At 44.8% G+C, this 12635-nt stretch overlaps 1 protein-coding gene across 3 annotated transcripts in view; it reads right to left on the bottom strand.

Moving 5' to 3' along the window:
* The window catches only part of PIAS1 (protein inhibitor of activated STAT 1), a 78382-nt gene that overhangs the window by 51940 nt on the left and 13807 nt on the right, over positions 1-12635 (bottom strand). The gene's annotated exons all lie outside the window — the stretch shown is intronic.

Here is a 12635-nt window from a genome sequence, read left to right as displayed (position 1 = left end):
CTTCTAGTCATTAGGATGCACATGTAGCGGCCGCATCATGTATAAAACAAATAAAGTGTTTCCCATAAACCATCAGAATCCCATCTTTATTTCTCTAATTTGAATTGGAGAAGCAAAAACCTGCACCCTCACTGGTTACTTTGGGTGAGGCTGGTACAATCGGTCTGCTGTGGTGATAATTACAGTAACAGATCTTATAGCTGTGTCCTATACTAAAGCCAGGCTTTCCCAAGTACTTACTTCCAACAAGTATAACAGAGAAGGAAGGAAGGAAAGAGAGGGGGGAGGGAGAGGGGCAGACAGAGGGGGGGAAGGGAGGAAAAAAATGATATGGGGGAGGGGAAGTAGAAAGAGGGGGAGGGGAGTGAGAGCAAGGGAAGGGGAGGTGGGGATTAGATGGAAAAAGAATTGTCTGAAATAAAATATGTCGAGGAGACTTGAGATCAGCCTCCAAAAAAAACAGTCCATCTAGAAACAAGCAGGAAGAAACTCAGGATTGCCCTGGAAAAATTAATTGTGGACTAGGGACTGATGCCACACATGGTCCTATCTCTCCTGCTACAGAGTAAACTGCATTAGATGACATCTTCAGCTATACGGGTGCTGGGATACTAGGAAGCTGCACAGATCTCTCCGGACTAACACCCACTGAACAGCTACAATTGGGAGGGCGGTTATGATTTAATAAAAAGGGCTCCAGACTAAAATGGGAATAGCCGAGAGATCCCACAGGGGGGAGGGGGGATAAAACAGAGCATTTTCTATCTCCATGCTCTGGCTACTGTTCACAGTTTTTAGAAGATTACATTTTAGAAAAAATAAAAAAGCCTTACCTTTATCAAAGTAGGTGCGTAATAAATACATTTACATTGCAAACTGAAGCATCCACATTTCACTTTGCAGATGTGCCACATTTTATACACTCACTATTGCAAAGGCAAATTATAAGGAGGAAAAACACGGAATTTTTCCTCAAAATTTTTTGAGATGTGATCTAGGACTTGAATAGTAACGTTTGGAGGGGGAGGGGAGCGGTTTGGAACATTCATCAATCATTCTACAGACGGCGAGGCTTTGTTGTCATACCATTATTAATCCTAACCAGAGCCTCCTTAGAGGGCATCTCCAGCCACCAGCTCCATTTATTTATTTTATTGCTCGCTTATCCCATCTACAACAGTCCAATAATGAAGCTGCCCCCCCCCCCCTCGTATAGGAAAGGGTCTAAAATTTCATTTTCAGAGGGCATTGCTATCTCATAAAATCATCATATCCCCTACACATCTTCCCTCAGTTTAGATCAACTGGCAAGATGATCATTCAAGAATAGGCATCTGCATTATGTGGCCATCTGAGTTGTGGGGACGGATGGGCAGAAATTTCAATAAGGCCGCAAACACGTATGACGGCTGCGAAACTGGGACTCCCAGAGGTTCAAATTAATCAAACTTACAGGACTATCGGCTGCTATTTTAATTTAAGTTCACTTAACCCCTTAATACCGAAGGTATTTTAAACCTTAATGACCGAGCAATTTTTTAAGTTTCCATCGTCACATTCCAAGAGCTATAACTTTTATTTTTGCGTCGACCTAGCTGTATAAGGACTTTTTTTTTTTTGCAGGACAAGTTGTATTTTATTATAGCACCATTTTGGGGGTACATATAATTTATTGATTTACTTAATAATTTTTTTTGCATATTGATTTTACGCCGTTTACTGTGTGGTATAAACAACTTTATTCAGCGGGTCGTTTCGATTGCGGCGATACCAAATTTATATGGATTTGTTTATGTTTTCCTACTTTTACACAGTAAAAACACATTTTTTTCAAAATTATTTGCTTTTGTGTCGCCATATCTTTTTTATTTTTTTGACCGATGCAGTTGTATGAGGGCTTTTTTTTTGCAGGACGACTTGTAGTTTTTATTGGTACCATTTTGGAGTAGATGCGACGGTTTGATCACTTTTTATCAAATTCTTTTGAAGGCATGATGAACAGAAAACAGCAAATCTGGCGTGGTTTTTTTTATTATATTTTTTACGGCGTTCACCGTGCGCTTTAAATAATGTCATCATTTTATAGTTGGGTTCGTTACGGACGCGGCGATTTTAAATAGGAGTAACTTTTTACTTTTTTTCATAATGAAGTATTTTGTAAGGGGAAAAAGTGGGGGGGGTTTATTTTTATTTTTTTACTTGGGACATTTATTTCAAACGTTAGCTTTTTTTTTCTTGTCCCACTGGGGGACTTTACTGTGCAAACTTTTGATCGCTATTATAATACACTGCAATACTTCTGTATTGCAGTGTATTATTGACGGTCAGTGTAAAACTGACAGGCTCCTGTTAGGTCATGCCTCTGGCATTGTCTAACATGCAATTACTAAAGGCAGACCTGGGGGCCTTTGTTAGGCCCCCAGGCTGGCATAGAATCCATCAGCAACCCACGCGGTGATGCCAGTGGGATGAGAGAGGGAGCCCCCTCCCTCTAAAATCCCGCAGATGCGGTGCTCGCTATTGAGCGCCGCATCTGAGGGGTTAAATATGATCGGAGACCACTGCTAGTGGTCTCCGATCGTTGCCCTGAAGCCCGAGGCTGTTACTAACAGCCCGGGCTTCAGCAGCACCACGATGCGGGAAAAGTTCTTCTGAACTGCCGACGTGAAAAGGCGGCGCTTCAGAAGAATCTGTGACTTTTTCATCAGGTCGATCCTCGCTGCCAGGGGAGGGTCATTGTTGCCTAGCCCATGAAAAAACCTTGCTATGTTGTCATTTACAGATTGTGCAACTGAAAAAGCTCTTAACAAGATCCATCTCATTGATTAAACAAGTGGCCAAGTTAAAGAGGCTCTGTCACCAGATTTTCAAACCCCTACCTCCTATTGCAGCAGATCGGTGCTGCAATGTAGAGAATAGTAACGTTTTTTTTTTCAAAAACAAGCATTTTTGGCCATTTTTATATTTATGCAAATGAGCCTTTAACCCCTTCCCGCAATTTCACGTACAGTTATGTCATGGGAGATGGCCTTTTCCCGCATCTCCACGTAACTGTACGTCATGGAGATGAAGCTGGCTCAGGAGCTGAGCCAGCGACATCACCGCCGGGTGACAGCTGTATGTTACAGCTGGCACCCTGAGGTATCGGCCAGGACCGCTAGCCTCCGATCCGACCGATTAACCCCTCACATGCTGCGTTCAATAGAGATCGCAGCATGTGAGGAGTTTATAGCCATCGGCACCCCAGCGACGTGATCGCTGGGTTGCCGGTGGCTGCAAAGGCGATCGGAGGGCTAATGCTTACCTCCCGGTCCACCAGCAACGGAATCCTCATATGCCCCGTCGTCGGCGGGGCCCAGGAGGCTTCCGGTACCATCGGCAAGATGGCGCCGGCTCAGCTTCCGGCTCAGAAGCTGAGCCGGCGTCATCAGCAGTGGGTGTCAGCAGGTAAGTCGATGTAGCTACTTACCTGCAAACGCTGATGCTGCTGCAGAATCAACTGTAGCCTCTGGTGCCGATGTGTCCTCGCTCGTCTGACACGATGCAGGACCTGTGAGTGACGTCACAGCGTGATCTGGCAGAAGCTGGGCGTTCTGAAGAGAAGTGGATGATACTTCTCATCAGAACGCCCAGCTAGTAAAAGTAGTAAAAACGCCCCGATGTACGCACATAATACACGCCCACTTGGACTTTTACTTTTAAACACACCCACTTGGACTTTTGCAAGCCTCATTTGCATAACTACAAAAATGGTCATAACTTGGCCAAAAATGGTCGTTTTTAAAAATAAAAACGTTACTGTAATCTACATTGCAGCGCCTATCTGCTGCAATAGCAGATAGGGGTTGCAAAATATGGTGACAGAGCCTCTTTAATGTATCGAGCAAATTTTGGCAGTAACATAAAGTCCAATGTGTCACGAGAAAACAATCTCAGAATCGCTTGGATAGGTAAAAGCATTCCGGAGTTATTACCACATAAAGTGAAACATGTCAGATTTGAAAAAATTGGCTGTGTCCTGAAGGCCAAAACAGGCTGTGTCTTGAAGGGGTTAAGTACAACTGGGCGTGTTTAAAGTTATGTCCAAGTGGGCGTGTATACATCTGGGCGTTTTTACTTGTTTTACTAGCTGGGCGTTGTGAATAGAAGTGTATGATGCTGACGAATCAGCATCATCCACTTCTCATCATTACCACCCAGCTTCTGGCAGTTCACAGACACACAGCGTGTCCTCGCTCATCCGACGCGATGAAGTTCCTGTGGGAGGAAGTGAGTGACGTCACAGCGTGATCTCGCGAGGACACGCTGTGTGTCTGTGCACTGCCAGAAGCTGGGTGGTAACGAAGAGAAGTGGATGATGCCGATTCGTCAGCATCATACACTTCCATTCACAACGCCCAGCTAGTAAAACAAGTAAACACCCCCAGATGTACATACACAATACACACCCAGTTGGACATGAGGCTCATTTGCATAAATATAAAAATGGTCATAACTTGGCCAAAAATGCTCGTTTTTGAAAAAAACAAAACGTTACTCTTATCTACATTGCAGCGCCGATCTGCTGCAATAGGAGATAGGGGTTTGAAAATCTTGTGATAGAGCCTCTTTAAGGCACAAGTAAACCGGCAGATTCTGGCAGGTGCAGCAATCGCATCAATGAGACAGCTCGTTGATCGGCGCTCGTTGGCTCCCGTCACAATGAGCTATGGATGGGGACGAGCGGTCAGTACTCAGATCGCTCATCCACATACGATATTATGTCAGCAGCACGTCTCCCTGTTTACACAGGGAGATGAGCTGCCGACAACGATAGTATTTAACTTTTTTAAAACTATACGATCAGCAGATGAACGAGCGTTTGCGCGTTCATCTGCTAATCACTGCCCTGTTTACACAGGGAAATTATAGGCAACGAGCGTTCTATAAACGATAATTTGCCCGGTAATGGCCCAGTGTAAAACCTCCTTTACTGTAGACTTAAGGTCCATTTAGACGTTACAGTTGAAGTGCATCTCAAAAAAAAAAAAAAAAAAAAAAAAAAAAAAAGTGCATTACTTTTCCCGCAATTTGGTGTGATTTTCAATGCGGTTGCGGTAAAATAGTGATAAATGTGGTTTTTGGATGAGGTTTTAACCGCACCTCAACCGCAATGTCCGAACAGATCTTAGTCGTTTGACGACATGTTTTTTTTTTACGGTATACATGTCAGGTTGATTTCCAGATGTATAGGAAGGCTGCGAAGCATGCAACTGTAGCAGCATGGGCTCCCATTATATAAAAAATAAAAATTAAAAAAGACGTATAGCTCATGTTACACTTTAACAGTATCCCTCTATATAAAATAGCGTATTCTACTACACTGGTCTATACAGCAGACAAAAATAAAAAAACACAGCCTTTATTCTTTTTTCACACACCGGATGAATAAGGCTCTATGGATAAGTTTAGCGTCAGGGGATTATCCAGCGCATACGACAAAGATAGTTCACAAAAGTGATATCAGAGGCTTAGAATGTAATGAGACGTTGAGGTGCGGTTAGAAAATCTCAGGCACACGCTGTGGAAAGAAAATGCAGCGAAGTTCACAGCATGTCAAATTATGCCGCATTTGTTTTTTCTGTTGCGGCTTTTCCCTATTTTTCCAGGTTGCAAAACCCGCAACAAACAGCCAAGTGCTGCAACTTTTGTGGCGAAAATGTGACAAAAAAAAAACAAAAAAAACGTAAACTTACCACCCGGGCGTTGTCATAACTACACTTTCTTCTGTTCTTTAAGGCCGGCCTCCTGGGACATTTCATCCCATATGAATGCTGCAGCGTCGCAATGACTACAGCCGGGGTTAAATATGACCGTTTGGGGTTTTTTCTAGCGGTGCTTTCCAGCAGACAAACTGCACCAGTGTGGCGCGGTTTTTTGGAAGGAATGTGCTGCGGGTTCTAGGTCAGATACGCTGTGTTAAACTACGCAACTTATCTGACACGTGGGAACCCGGCCTTAGGCCCCATGCACACGAACGTAAAAACGCCCGTAATTACGCCACTTTTTACGGGCCCATAGACTTCTTCTGGCCACGGGTACCTCCCTGTGCCGTTGAAAAATATAGAACATGTCCTATTTCAGGCCGTAATTACGGCACGGGCAGGCCCATAGAAGTCTACGGGGCTCTCGTAATTACGGGTGACTACGTGTGTGCACCCGTAATTATGGGAGCGTTGCTAGGCGACGTGAGTAAATAGTCACTGTCCAGGGTGCTGAAAGAGTTAAACGATCGGCAGTAACTGGTTCAGCACCCTGGACAGAAACTACCGATCACAATATAGATCAACTTGTAAAAAAAAATAAAAAAATAAAAAAAAAAGTTCATACTTACCCAGAACTCCCTGCTTCTTCCTCCAGTCCGGCCTCCTGGGATGTCTCAGCCCATGTGACCGCTGCAGCCAGTCACAGGCTGCAGCGGTCACATGGACTGCCGCGTCATCCAGGGAGGTCGGGCTGGATGTCGAAAGAAGGACGCGTCATCAAGACAACGGCCGGGTAACTATGAATTTCTTTTACTTTTATTACGGAAAAGGCTGTCCCTTCTCTCTATCCTGCACTGAGAGAGAGAAGGGGCTGCCGATTACTGCAGTGCAATTTTGCAGCGCAAACGCGCCCATAAATACGGGTGGAATACTGGTGACACCGGACCCGCATTTACGGGCACGGGTCCGTAAATACTGGTGCAATATGGGTCGAATACGTGTGACCAAGGACCCGTATTTACGGGAAGACAAAAATAAGTTTGTGTGCATGAGGCCTTAGAGTTTGACAACTTAACAGGTTCCCGACCGCTGGCCGTAAATATACGGCCAGCGGTCAGGGTCTCTAAAGTCCGGCGTATAGTATATATATACGGCCGCACTTCAGAGACTGTGCACGCGCGATCGCGTGCACACAGCTCTATGCCCTGGCTGTTGCTAACAGCCATGGGCACTGGGCAGAATGTCAGGGGTCAATTTTTTGGCCCCTGAACATGTGATCGCTGTGACAACCAATCACAGCGATCACATGCATTTCTGCATAGAAAACAGTGTGCACGCGATCGCGTGCACACAGCCCTGTGCCCTCGCTGTTACCAACAGCTCTGGGCACTGGGCAGAGTATCAGGGACCAATCTGATGGTCCCTGAACATGTGGTCGCTGTGAAAATCACAGCGACCACATTTGTTTTATTTTGAGTTTTCTGGCAGTAAATCTCCTGCCTCTTTTCTTCTCCTCAAATATTGTTTCAGTTTGAGGAGAAAAAGAGACTCGGGAGAATTGCTGCCAGAAGATTACAGTGAAAAAAAATACAGTTACACTCTAAAACATTCTCTGTATAGATAGATTTCTATCTATCTTTACAATCTATCTATCCATCTATCTTTTTTTCTATCTATCTACCTTTCTTTCTTTTATTCTATTAGAATAGGCAGGTAGGGAGTATATAATTATATATATATCCACATATATATAATATATATAGCAATAGCGGTTTATTTTTTTGTTAGCGGTAGTGTAGATATATATAGCAGTTAGGCCCCATGCACACGACAGCAAAAAACCTCAGTTTTTGCGGACCGCAACTGCGGTCCGCAAAAACTGAGCCATTCACTTTCATTGAACGCTGACACCTTTCAGTAGCACTACGGAAGGGTGTCAGTGCCGTGGAAATGTTCCGGGAATTATGGAACATGTCCGTTCTTTCGCATTTTGCGGGCCGTGCTCCCATACTTTGTATGGGAGCATGGCCCGAAAATGCGGCTGTCAGTCAGCGGCCGGCCGTGCCCGCGATCGCGGACAGCAATTGCGGGCACGGTCGTGTGCATGGGGCCTTAGTTTGTGTGTTTTATAAAAAAAATAAAAAAATAAAATTTGTTTAGTTAGTGTTAGTGTTAGTTACGTTATGGCGAGGAAGTTGTTTAGCGCCGAGGAGGCATACGCCATGCTGTGGTCTGAGTCGGAGACCGCATCAGAGATGGCGTCCGAGATGGAACCTGTTTTAGGTAGTGACGATGACAGCGTCACTTCAGGTTCATCTTCAGGGGACGTTGTCCCTGATGCAGTCGAAACTGCAGAACATGAAAGCGCAGGGCCAAGTAGCGCTGTAGCACGGGACAGCCTGGTCCCTCCAGTCCAGGCTCTTGTATGGGCACCTGCCCCATCTTTTGGGCCTAGAATCCACGGATTTACGACCACTCCTGGCATAACCGTGGACAATACAAATTTTGTCCAAATGGATTACTTCCATTTATTTATAACGGACGACATCCTAAATCAGATTGTCCACGAAACAAATTTATATGCCACGCAATATATAAGGCAGAAACCTTCATCCACCCATGCCAGAGATTGGACGCCCACCAATTTGCAGGAATTAAAAAAAAATTTGGGGCTCACCCACAATATGGGTATTGTCAAAAAGCCCTCCATTAGGTCTTACTGGTCAACAAGACCCGCCCAAGCCACCCCAGTATATTCTGCAGTAATGCCCAGGTCTCGTTATGAGACAATAATGAGGTTCCTCCACTTCAATGACAACGCACAGGCCCCCCCAAGTACCGATGCAAACCGTGATCGGTTGTTCAAAATAAGACCGCTAATAAATTCCCTGAATAATTTATTTCTGCAACTCTACACCCCTGAGCAGAATGTAAGTGTGGACGAGCAGATATTTTGGAAGTGTTATAGAAACTCTGTTGAGTTTTGTAAAACCAGCTTTGAAAAAAAGCGATATGTGAAATAATCTTCTATCGTCCGCCCTCCTACATCTCTATGTGATAAATAAGGCCACATATTTGGTATCCCCGTGCACGGGAGAAGTGGCAGAATGTGAACGGAGATTAATTTTGACCGTGGTCTATACCGTGTGTGAAAAATGCTGGTATAAACTGACGCATTTGCTAAAAAATTGCTAATTTTATTTTGTTCCATCTTATTCAAGAAACTTTCAGAAGAAAACTGGACTGTCTAAAAATATGATAAACCCCTTGAAGGAAACCTTGTGGGGTCTACTTGTGTGAATGAAGTCATTTATGGGGTGATTCTAATCTTTCAGCAGCATTAGGCCCCCCAGAAAACAGTACACTGCTATAAAATCAAATGCAGAATTCCTGGACCAAAAAGCCTCCTTTTATGCCAAGCCCTGGCACATGCCCGCACAGTGAATAAGGCTCACATATTTGGTATCCCCATGCACGGGAGAAGTGGAAGAATGTGAAAGGAGATTAATTTTGGCCGTGGTTCATACCGTGTGTGAAAAATGCTGGTATAAACTGACGCAATTGTTAAATTCTTGCATTTTTTTCCAATTTTGCCCACTTGAGAAAAAAAAAAAAAATGATATATACTGACAAATGCCACTAAAACAAAGCCCTATCTGTCCTTTAAAAAGTGTAAAATTCAAAGATGAACTTTATTCACCTGCAGAGTTATAGTCATCTAAAGAAGCGCATAGCAAAATTGTGAAATTTGCTCTGGTCATTTAGCTGTAAAACAGCCTAGTCCTTAACCGGTTAAAGGGTAACTAAACGTTTGACATGTCAGAAGTTTTGATTGGTGGGGACCCGGGCACGGAGACCCCCACCAATCACTAAAACAAAGCGGCAGAAGTGCACGTGTGAGCGCTGATTCGCTTAGTTTCTGTTCGGCTTTTTCCGGAAAGCCGATGTATCGGAGCACTGGCTCATGACTTTCTATTGAGCCTGTACATTGGTTTCCATAAAAAGCCGAACACACACGAAGCCGCCGAGCGCTCACCCGAGCACTTCTGCCACTTCGTTTTAGCGATTGGTGGGGGTCTCTGTGCTCGGAGCCCCATCAATCAAAACCTCTGACATGTCAAGTTTGTCAAACATTTAGTTACCCTTTAATGAATTGCAAAGATCTCCAATAGCCAGACACACACACACAATCTGCCCTCTTGCTGTAACAAGCCGATCCGAGCAAGGGGGCGGAATTGAGCAGGCTAAAATGGCGATAACCGGTGCACTTGGGGGAAGCTAACTGCCAGAGTGGCACTTGCAGAGTCATTTGCATATGGCAATAAAAATAGTTTATCTGGACTAACAAGGTAATACAAGGCAATCAAAAAGATATGTGGGCACAGTATTAGGCTGGGTTCACACGACCTATTTTCAGACGTATTGGAGACGTTGTACGCCTCGAAATACGTCTGAAAACAAGCCTTGAATACGTCGGCAAACATCTGCACATTCATTTCAATGGGTTTGCCGACGTACTGTGCCGACGACTTGTAATTTTACGTGTCGCTGTCAAAAGACGGCACGTAAAATAACAGCCTCGTCAAAGAAGTGCAGGACACTTCTTGGGACGTAAATTGGAGCAGTTTTTCATTGAATCCAATGAACAGCTCCAAATTATGTCCGTAATTGACGCCTCGCAAAACGCGAGTACGAGCAATTACGTCTGAAATGCAGGAGCCGTTTTCTCCTGAAAACAGCTCCGTCAATTCAGCCGTAATTGACGTTATCGTGTGCACATACCCTGACCAGACCTACCAAACGCTGCAAACATTTTGGTAGGCAAAGATTAGCGGACAGGTTCCCTTTAAGGTGCCCATGCACAATTAGACATATGTTGGCAGAACCCACAGACCATCTAATGTGTATGGGGAGGGTGTCCCAGATATGGCATGTTGTATTCCCAAACGTCCCTCAATGGTTTGAAAAAAATATATTGGGGCAATTTTATTTTTTATTTCACGGTCCATTGGGGGTGGCAAGGTAGGGGCCTAGCGCGGGCCACCACTCGCTAGGAACTGGTGTAGAGTTTCACTATGAAATTTACTCCAGTTTTCTGGCATAAACAAAATTTGTTGTGTCGTGGTAGCCATGCACCTTTCCACAAAAGTGGCGAGAGTGGAGCAAAAAGGTTCAAAAGTCAGCAGTTTGGGCCTTTTTGCAACTTTTCTACGTAGAAAGCTTGAGAAATTACCCCCTTTAAAATTTAAAGGGGTCTTTAGGCAACAGCATAAAAATTTCTAGGCGACCCGTTTCCCTGAATTTGTCTAGCCCTGGTCAATACATATACCATAAACATCTATTACACACTCTTAGGCCTCATTTACACGAGCGTAATATACGCGCGTGCGACGCGCGTGCTTTTCACGCGTGTCGTACGCACCTATATTACTCTATGGGGCAGTGCAGACGATGCGTGAATTTTGCGCAGCGCGAGTGCGTTGCGTAAAACTCACGACATGTTCTATAATCGTGCGTTTTTCGCGCATCACGCACCCATTGAAGTCAATGGGTGCGTGAAAACCACGAAGGTCGCACGGAAGCACTTTTCTGTTTACAAACATCCGAACGGAGTGTCTTAGACATGGGCGAACCGAACTTTACCGGGTTCGGCCGAACTCGTTTTGACCGAACCCGGCAGGAGACAGTCACTGTGCAGGGTGCTGAAAGAGTTAAACTGGTTCAGCACCCTGGACAGTGACTTCCGATCCCAATATACGTGAACGTGTAAAAAAAAAAAAAAAAAGAAGTTCTGACTTACCGATAACTCCCGGCTTCTTCCTCCAGTCTGACCTCCCAGGATGACAATTCAGTCCAAGTGACAGCTGCAGCCAATCACAAGCCAAGCACAGGCTGCAGCGGTCACATTGACTGTCGCGTCATCCAGGGAGGTGGGGCCAGATGTCGAGAGGCGCGTCACCAAGGCAACGGCCGGGAAGTTCTCGGTAAGTACTAACCTCTTTTTTTTTTAAACAGGTTACTCGATATGGTGATCGGAATGCACTGTCGAGGGTGCTGAAAGAGTTACTGCCGATCAGTTAACTCTTTCAGCACCATGGACAGTGACTGACGTAGACTAGCCTCATCTCTATGATGGCGGCTGCGCGAAAATCACGCAGCCGCGCATCATACACGGATGAAACATGGAGCTGTCAAGTGCCTTTCGCGCACGCAAAACGCTGCGTTTTTTGCGCGCGCAAAACGCACACGCTCGTGTAAATGAGGCCTCAGGCCCCATACACACACACGACTAATTTTCATCTGTAATTTCGGAGTACTTTACTGTTTTATCCTATATAGCCAAGCTTGAAAAGTCCCAGCTTTAAAGTGTTTATAGCAAAAATTGAGCAAAGGCAAATGGAAGATGCAATGATGAGCAAGTTTGGTTGGTTTGCCTGTGTGACATGGTTACTTAGTCACTGTCACTTTCAAACCTCCATAGAACAGAATACTCCCTCAATTAGATCAATCCCTGCCCCCACTACTACCACACCCATCCAATCCCATTAGGACACACCATAAAAGCTACAGTACTGCTAGGATTAACTCAAATAGATTTATGCTGAAACCTGTTTAGCAAAGATCCGGTTTATTCTCAATGAATACATGATAGGCTGCGTTCACATCTGCGTCAGGGCTAAATTCCGACGTTCCGTCTGAGCTTTTCGTCAGAATGGAGCCCTGACTGACACAAACGGAAAGCATAATAGACTACGCTATTGATTCCTTGCACAACTGAGATAAACGGAAACCATTGGCACCGAATCAGTCACCAATTAAATCAACGTTTATTGAAACGGAAACCTGTGATTTCCGTTTGTGTCAGTCAGGGCTCTGTTCTGACTGAAAGCT

The sequence above is a fragment of the Rhinoderma darwinii genome, chromosome 3 (genome assembly GCF_050947455.1).
Source record: "Rhinoderma darwinii isolate aRhiDar2 chromosome 3, aRhiDar2.hap1, whole genome shotgun sequence".
NCBI lineage: Eukaryota > Metazoa > Chordata > Amphibia > Anura > Rhinodermatidae > Rhinoderma > Rhinoderma darwinii.
The sequence above is the reverse complement of the archived record's forward strand: the minus strand, read 5'-3'. Positions and strand labels throughout refer to the sequence as shown.